Genomic DNA, 9,460 nt, shown 5'->3' with positions numbered 1-9,460 from the left:
GAGATTATTTACGATCCTATAATCTTTCTTGTCAATTTATAATTTTATAGATGTGCACTATTACTGTGAATCGTAAGGTGATTTCGTCGATATCACATTGGTAATCGGGATAGATGCGGGTCGATCGTGATCGACGGAACATTAGATATGCCTCGTACGATCGATCCCTAAGACTCGCGGGGTTCTCCGACAGGTACTCACGCTAAAGGAAGCTTATTAGAAGCTTCGGTTGCATAACCGGGGGCGTAAGTAGACCTATCAGAGTCGACGGTTAACCCGGCAAGGCTCCATCGCGCCGTAGGGCTCGATCGTGACCCAACCTGTCCGATCTACGGTCAGGTTGGGCCTTCTCCACGGTCCGTACCATATTTCGCGCACCGTGGAGATTACCAATCGCTTAGACACTTCCGTGACACGCTGCTCTGAGAAATAACGCGTTCCACAGAACGGTTGAAAATCGACCGAGGGAATCAAATCGGACGTAACCATCTCGCGTGAACGATAATAATACGCTCTATTATTACGCGCGAGAGGTCGACGAATAGCGGGACAACAGTCTCGGTCTACGTTCTGTTAAATTTATAATGTCAATAATTATAGCAATTTCAGTTATTTTTATAAGTTCATTTCTATAAGTTGCTACTACTTTTACTCAAATGTCGTCAATTTAATTAAAATAATTAACTATATACTCTAGAAAGTATATTAAATTTAATTTAATTTGTTATTTACTAAATGCATATTATATAGAGACGTTGTTTACTTTGAATTGATCACAGAAATGGACTGATTTTAACGCACATAAAAGTTGAAAATAACAAAATGTTATTTGACTCTGAGAATTAAATTATGCTCCTTTGATATAGTAATGTTGAACAGATTATCATTTATAAAATTAATAATAAAAAAAGATCTCTTAAACTTATCTGTACACAATGCATCTTTTCCTGTTGAATTACTACATTTTAGTATAAAATTTTAGAAATGCGCCACAGAGAATTTCTAATAATTCATTAAAACGCAAACAGTCTAGCAGGACAAAATGCATCATGTTTATAAATCTATTATACATACAAATTTTCAATATGAACTTCGACTAAATTTTTAACTTATATTTCGAGTAGAGTTATTTTAGCGCATAAAATGACATCGAACGATTTTTTTAATATCCTGAAACCTTTAAAGTTTCTTAAAAGTACGACAAAACTTGTTCATAAGAATTTTGTTGAAATTTACAAAGCTCGCTTTTACAATTCGGTCCACGACGCTCACGTCGCCCACAATCGTCGCGTAACAAGAATCCGGTAACGAACGTAACGCAATCGCCGGGTGCATTGTGCGTCTCCCACGATTCGCGCGCGTAGTTATATCGAGGCGGCGGCTAATCCGTTCTCTCGCGACGTTCGTCCTCCGTGGAAAACGGTAGCGCTGATACGTGGGTGCAGCATTAGCGGCCCTGTCAGGTCAATGAATCATTACGGGCCACAGACAGGTCGCCGAGGCGCCGATCGACGACGTGAATAAATGTCCGACCGTCATAATTCTCGGCGAGCTCGTGCGCGACGGGCGTGTGCTGTCACCCTTGCTCGCTCGCTAGATACGCTCCGCGAGGCGCCTCGTTTCGCGACTTTTCAGAGACAGCTCTGACGCGAGCAAATAAGTGGGACGTCCACGGCCACGCACAATGAGTCGGTCTTCTATAAATCAGCAAACGGCGTCGCGATCTCGTAACAACAGTGTTCATCGAACGCGAAAATACACGTGTACTGTCGCAATGGATCCTCTTGCAATTTTTAATTTTATCACTACTTTTCTCGTGTCTGATCTCTTCCGTTTCAAATAAAGATTGTCAGAGGAACAACTTTTTGCTAATATAGATTATCATCTCGTATCATAATTTCGTAAAAAATGAAAAAATTTTTAACAATAAAAGAAATTAGAAATAAATTAATAGTGCGGAACTCACTGAAAAATGAAATGCTCATTTAACATATAGAAAAATGTGAATTCCTAGAGTTAATAAATGCTGTTTAGTTGCAATATATGATGAAGCGGATATGATGAAACTGTATTTAAATTCCGCATAGTTAATTAATAGACATGAATTATTAGAGCATAACTGCCATACAGAAATATTGTAGATATAAAAGTTAAAAAAGTATTAACTTGAAACAACTGATGTTTATCTATATTTTCGTGTCTAAACGATTTGTCACACATCTAACAATAAGAGTTTGATTAAATTAGTCCGCGATTAGTCAAAGCTGATAACGAACACACATCTCCAATAAATATTCTCTTTCAGCTCAGCTATGAATCAGTAATAAAATGATTATCTCCTTCCGTGCTTTCTATCTTCTACATATGTCGACGATACTCTTTATCGGAAGGAACGAAAACGTCATTGGTTCTATCAAATACATTGAATCTATAGTTAACTATACAAGGTAAGACATTTAAAACAGATCGTCTAAATAATTCGCTTGTTTTTAACAATAGAAGGAAAAGTATCAAACAAAAGTTGCTTGGTTTCGAGGGTCACGTAATGTGATGTCAATAATTGTTTTGTAGGTGGAGGCGTAAAGGATAGGCAAAGGTCAAATCTGTTTTTTAAATGAAATGATGTCTTTTTATTTACATTCTGATAGAGCATTTTAAGATGAATACAGTGACGCTATAATTGAAGGTCATTCAAGGTTACGCAAGGTCAATAATGGAAAATAATTAAATGGAAAATAAATTGTTTCAAGGAACTCTTCGAATAATTTCGTATGTTCTCTGCTTGTTGGTATACCGCTAATCGTTCAAATATATCACAGTATGTAAATAAACATTGAATCATAGCATTATCCATATTTACTGATCAGTTTGAATTTATCTGTCGATCGAAGTGCATGTCTTGCGAAATGCGTTATACGAAGGCGGAAAAAGTCGATATGATTTTCATCTGTAGTGATCTATATATTTCGCAAGTCACGCACTTCGATCGAATCTTAAAGTGCTCTATCAGAATGTAAATATAAAAAACATTATTTTATGTAAAAAAACACATTTAACTCCTTTGCCTATTTTTTACGGCTCCACCTACAAAACAATTGACATCACATTAAGTGCCTCTCGAAAAGCAACTTTTGTTTGATACTTTTCCATCTATTGTTAAAAACAAGCGAATTATTCAAATGACCTGTTTTAAATACCTAACCCTGTACATAGAACGAGTTTTTATTATTCAACAGAAATACAGAATATGTAACAGCAAATCGCGTTTAATATTGTTCCATTATCAAGATAGACTACATCAATCAGTCAAATATTGTATTAAGAGAAATCGTTTCTGTGTAACAATATTTATGGTGACTTGCAAGAATATTTCGATCTTCCTTTATCTTGACAGAGTTTGCAGCGATTTATATTTACGCACCGTGTTATGAGATAAGAGCATGGTTCTCGTATGGGGCGGAATAAAAAATGAAGCGGGGTTGGCGGTTAACGGAATTAAACGGAATTTGCTCATATGGGCGGACGCATGAAGCACGTAATTGTCAGTATTAACCCACTTGGGCGTCTCCTTTATACAGACGATGCGCGCGTGCAGACGCGCGTTCCACGCACGCACGTGAGTTTGTTCGCACAACGAGGACCCAAAAGTGGTGGTGCACCAATCAAATGTCGCTTCATCGTCCTACGGTGACCGCGAAAAGAAATGAGAAAAGAAAACACGTTCCATAAAGAAAATACAAGCGCGAAGTGTTGCTTAACAGAATTCACGAAACAATAAATACTATATCCATGAAAATTTAATTTAAGAATCTTTAGAGCCTGCTCAATTATAAGAGAATAGAATATTTTATAAATTAGACAAATTTTTTGCAATGTTTAACGTATTACGATGTCGTTCTCTTACTGCAAAAAGTGACATAATTCGATAAATTAAGTTTCTCAGAAAATTTTTTATTTATCAATTTTGATAGAAAATTATTAACTAATCAATTAATATCAGTAAAAAATTTATTTTTAATATCAAATATAATTTTTTTCCATTTTTGTTTCACAATCCTTAAAAAATTAATCCTTTTTGAATTGTGACAATTTCAATGATTTAAAAAAAATCATCCTTTTTGAGTTATGATATTTTAGCAATATTTTATTAAGTTAATTCAGTTAATTTAATTTCAACAGGATAATATTTACTTAATTAATTTACGATAATAGGTTGAAAATTAATATTTTCGACATATTACGAGCCATTATATATTTACGGTAAACAGACCTTAACTGATAATATCGCAATAACTCCACATATTAACGCATTTCTTCCTTTGCTCTAAAGCGATCTACTTCGACACAATGAAGGTTACCTGCAAAATATTGCATTCGTGTCACGCAATCTGCCATGCAACAGGTGTCAGCACGAACATATCGCACTTGTGCATGGTAATTATCCCGTACGGAGGGCTTCATTCATTGGTGTGTACGGGATATTCCATAGTCAGCGTACAATGCACAAACATAGTAGATATAGCGTTATATCTTGGAAATAATTAAAGTCGAAAAATCCCGGCACAGAATTTTCCAGGCATAAATCATTGCGCAAGTTTCTTTAATTGCATATTGTGCGAAACAATTTCTTAATGTTTGAATATATTTAATAACACCGGAACATTAACTTCTATTCAATAATTATACGCAGTTCTTAATTAAACATTACGTACAGGAAACAATTTCTCGATTGCAAAGATAAAACTGATAGCGCGATCGATTCGATCAATCTGAGTTCGATACGGTTAACTCACCTAAATACCACAAATACGCAGCCAGTAACTACGATATCCTATATCGCTATTATTTGCGCCGCAAAAGTAATGAAGTATCTCCGCGGTATCAATCTACACATAAATTATCGACGCACGAGAACTATACCGCGCCCTACTATAACATTGTACTTACGTATGCATGGGCGGTCATTATTCGATCAGCAATTAACAGCTGCGAGTTGATCGATGGCCGCAACCCCGAGAATTCTCATTACCTCAATTCTTCTCACGTTCGTCACGGCATTGTCCACCAGCTGTAATTAAATGCAATACATTTAATAAAGTTCTCTATCATAAAGTTGATCGCGATATCAGCTTGAACCGCTAACATTTGCGTTAATATAAGTTTGAAGTAGAAAAAAAAACTGAAGAAAGTGCGTTACAGATAAAATCAATTTACGATTCTCTATTATTACCGGAATCCACCTTATGCCGAACGATTACGACACCTGCAACGGAGAGATTATTTTCTAATCAACGCGATGTATTATACTGATTTTATTAGAAATTAACCACGGTACGCGATTAACGATCTTACTATCGACATCGACATTAGCGTCGTCTTTCGCGCCTCACTACCGGCAGCGAATCACAGGTGCAAAATCCTTCGCAGTGGCATCGCACCCAAGGTCAAACAAGCTGCACCATACAAGCGCACCCGCTTCCTGCGATCTGCAATCGCAGGCAGATATCGAGTGGCGATTACGAAAGAATTATCTTAATTGCCGGCCAGGAAGCGACGGGCGGGGTGAAAAGGGCGCGCGTTTGTCCAGGAAGAACGGATAGACTTGGCGCGCATGGTACGATCGATGACAAGATCAGCCACGAACGATCACCGTGACTCGCTTTAATTACCACCGCTAAGGGAGGATGGGGGGCAGGCCGTAGACACAGTCTCTCTCTCTCTCTCTCTCTCTTTCTCTCGATGGGAGTCCTCGTGCAATATCGACCGAGACCACCAGCCTCACAGTATGTCTCTCGCAAGTAGTGATGCCGGCTCGTTAAGACTCAAAACGCCAACTGGTCAGACACGATCTATATGGATATACGTAATTAAAACCCGAATCTTCGATAATGCTTGCGTGCATTAAGCGTAAACAGGTTGCAAAGTGGCGTGCACTCGCCGACCTTAACTCTTGACTGAACCGATTGCAGCTTCGTTATATTCGATTGTTATATATTATGTTTTATTTCTTATTATTGTGGATTATTCGATGACTGAAAGAAAGTCAGGCAAGACTATTTACTTAGACAAGAAAAACCATTTTTGTCCTAATTTACGATCGAAAAATTTATCTCTTTTCAGTATAAAAATTAATATTTCGTTATTTAGAGAAAGATAAAAAAAGAGAGAATTTATGGAAAAATTTGCTCAATATATTTTATTCTAACTTATCATCGCAAGTAATAATTTAATTTTTCAAAAAATTGTTTATACAATTACATGTTTATAGTAAATTAAAAATAGATTTTGTGCGCATCTATTTAAATGATTAAGTTTCGCGATGAGTATGGATCTGTAATTAAGAATGGTGGGAAGATATGAGGAATGCAGGATGTGCGTTCTATAAGCTAGAACGGGATTTTAACGACACATGTATGTCATCTTGTGTACTAATGCCGGCATATTCATCAGTTTAGAACGAGTGGCGTCACACAGACCTGAGAAAGTAATTAATTTCGACACTGATTAATTCCTAGAAATTACTAGTTTCTTTCAGAGAGATCAGACGCGGTGAACAGCCATTTCCTCACCTGGCTAGCTTGCAACGACAGGTAGCAGATTTCACCCTTTCAAGACGCACCCCGTATTTCCGTAACACCTTTTTGTAGCTACCTAAAGTGACAGATGGTTACCGCGCGACATTTTGAAAAATATCCGACCGTTCTTTTTTTATTTATTACGAGACATACAACACATATTTCTCACATATGAATTTATTAGATGCATACATATATAACAACCGGTAGGTTTTTTATTTAACGTTTAGCGCCACACAATAAAACAAATACATTCATTTGTGTTCAAACTGTTTTTTTTTATCATGACTAAAAATTGAGTGATAACATTTATTCCTTGCATCTCTTGTGTGAGATTTTTTTAGTATTTTTGATTATTCTTGCATCTACTTTCGTGTTCCTTCGCTTATAATTTTCCCGAAAAGCCAAAGTGTATACACCATTATCCCCAATTTCGCCGGTTTCTCGCCTCTGACATGATAATGGTGCATCGGGACGATCGTCAACCGAATCGAGGTTTACACGTAGCGGTTTGTGAACGGTGGACCACCCACCAATGGGTGTCAGCAGTGCCACACCTTGGATAATAACGCACGGCGAATCGGTCGAGTTTGCTGATTTTCAACTGATGACTGGTTAGCATAATAACGATCTGATGATCATTGAGGATGAGGAGGGTCATATCCTGTCTGATCTCGTGTTCTCCTTTTTACCATTTGATTTCATTTATTATTATCCATTCTAAACATTACCACATATTTATTATATTGTTAAACTTGAGATCACATCAAATCTGAGAAAATGTATCTAAAGATCGTATTAAGATTACCATGAAGAAGATAAGAAAACAAGAAACAAGTGAAGGCATTTTTTCTAAAAGGCAACCTGGAATGTATCCGTTTCATGCCCTTCGTTACGAGCACACAAAACCGTCATGTAACACATGGCCGAGACAAGTGTTGCACTTTATCATTCATCTCGTGTATATTATACATTCCAAGGCATTCTCTGCATGGTCAAAAATTCCACTACCAAGAACTTTCTTATTTAAGAAATTAAGAATGTCAAGAGGCCAATTATCGTATGGACTGAATTGAATAAAGTAAAATTAAATAAAGCAAAATCTACGTTTAAAAAGTACAATTTCTAAAAATTGACAAAAATGACTCGTGATGGTTTTCATCGTAAGAATATATAAGTCAAAGCCCAAAAGTATATCAAAACTGATAAAATTTACAAGAGAAATCAACACGCATCTTATTTCACATCGGTCCAGTCTCTCAGAGTCTCACGAATTCTCCCGCCATGGACCCCTTCGTGAGGCGTCGCGATAACATCTCGCAATTCAGGCCCCGAAACGACCGTTAAGGGATCATTAAGGCCGGTGTGAAGAGTGCGATAACGGCGATTCTTACGCGTGAGTAAATTCATACCCCAGTCAATTTAGATACAAGGTACAGGGAACCACGGAGGCTGATTTAAGCTTCTTCGTAACTTTCTTAACAGCCAACGAACTAAAAGTATATCTGGACACGCGCTGCAGTTTTGCAAGGGAATCACCGATCTGGGTCTTAGAGACCTGCGGAATGGCAGGTGAAATCTGCCCGAGCTCGCCCGCGAGCCATATGTTGCGCACGCTACCTTAAGACCTGAAATAAGGCCCGGGTAACAGGTTGCTGCTGCCACGAAGCAGAGATTGTTTTGTCCGCGGCCTTAAAGGTCTTCCACGGACTAATGAGCTATTCTGCCAGTATATTGGCCCGATGCCTCGCGCTGCTTTTGACCGCCGCTACTGAAATATAAGACCCATTCGTTACTCGTGCAGTGACTCGGATATTTTAGATTCCTAAATAGCCAACCGGCGTGAGATTTCACACGATTACGGGTTTTTCGGCTTTCCCGGCAATTTAAAAAAAGTTATATATCTATAGAAGAATAGGAATAAAATTATAGAGAGATAATTAATATGTACAATACGCGCGCGTCACATTAAAATAATGTAATTAAAAATAGATTAAAAATTGTGAATTTATAATATTTTAAATTACTATTAAAAGATTGAAAAATTATTTTAAAAAATAACAGATTGATACTACTGCATCAAAATGATTCAGTACAAATTTCTTTAAAGAAATTCTTTAAAGAATTTCTTTAAAGAATCACTTAACCGCATCGCATTCAAATCAGCTGAGGTATAAAAAAAAGAGAGTAACAAATAGCGTTTGTATCGAGGTTATGAATCAATATTAACGCAGCGATAAATACTTAGTTACCTTTTTTCATCTCATTATTTATCTCTCACGGTTTTCAATTGATTTGCTCTTTGAATCGGCAGCTCTTATCGAATACAATCTCTAAAGTTGTCAAAAACACGGAACGAATTGATAATTGAATGACGACGGTACAAAGCGTTTCTCTCGCTAATATTGTAATTTCTCGTAAATTGATGATAATAGTTTAGTAGATTTAAAGTGAAATATGATACACATGACACGCCAATAATTTAGCATACATTAACATTAACTACATACTTAATATCACTTCAATTTAAGAAGAAATATGATACACACACGACATGCTAATAATTTAACATAATGTTAACATTAACTACATAAAATCATGCGGCGATGTGATAATTAACTAAAAGTTTTATATTATATTCTCTCTGACACCGTTCAATACTTATTCGACTGGGGATCTTTCCAGCCGACTGAGAATTTCACGAGGGCGACGACTATATAATTCGTGCACGGATCGCCGCATCATCGACGATCACGCTTCTCGAAGAAGAAACGCACGAGCACTAACACACCTGGTGTAACCAGCAGTGGCGATCCTCGCTGACACAATGAGACACGTACCACCACGGAGCGAAGCATTGCAAGAAGACGAGAGTCTTCCGGGAA

The sequence above is a fragment of the Cyphomyrmex costatus genome, unplaced genomic scaffold (assembly GCF_001594065.2).
Source record: "Cyphomyrmex costatus isolate MS0001 unplaced genomic scaffold, Ccosl1.0 scaffold141, whole genome shotgun sequence".
In the NCBI taxonomy this organism is placed as follows: domain Eukaryota; kingdom Metazoa; phylum Arthropoda; class Insecta; order Hymenoptera; family Formicidae; genus Cyphomyrmex; species Cyphomyrmex costatus.
Note: the sequence above shows the minus strand (reverse complement) of the source record.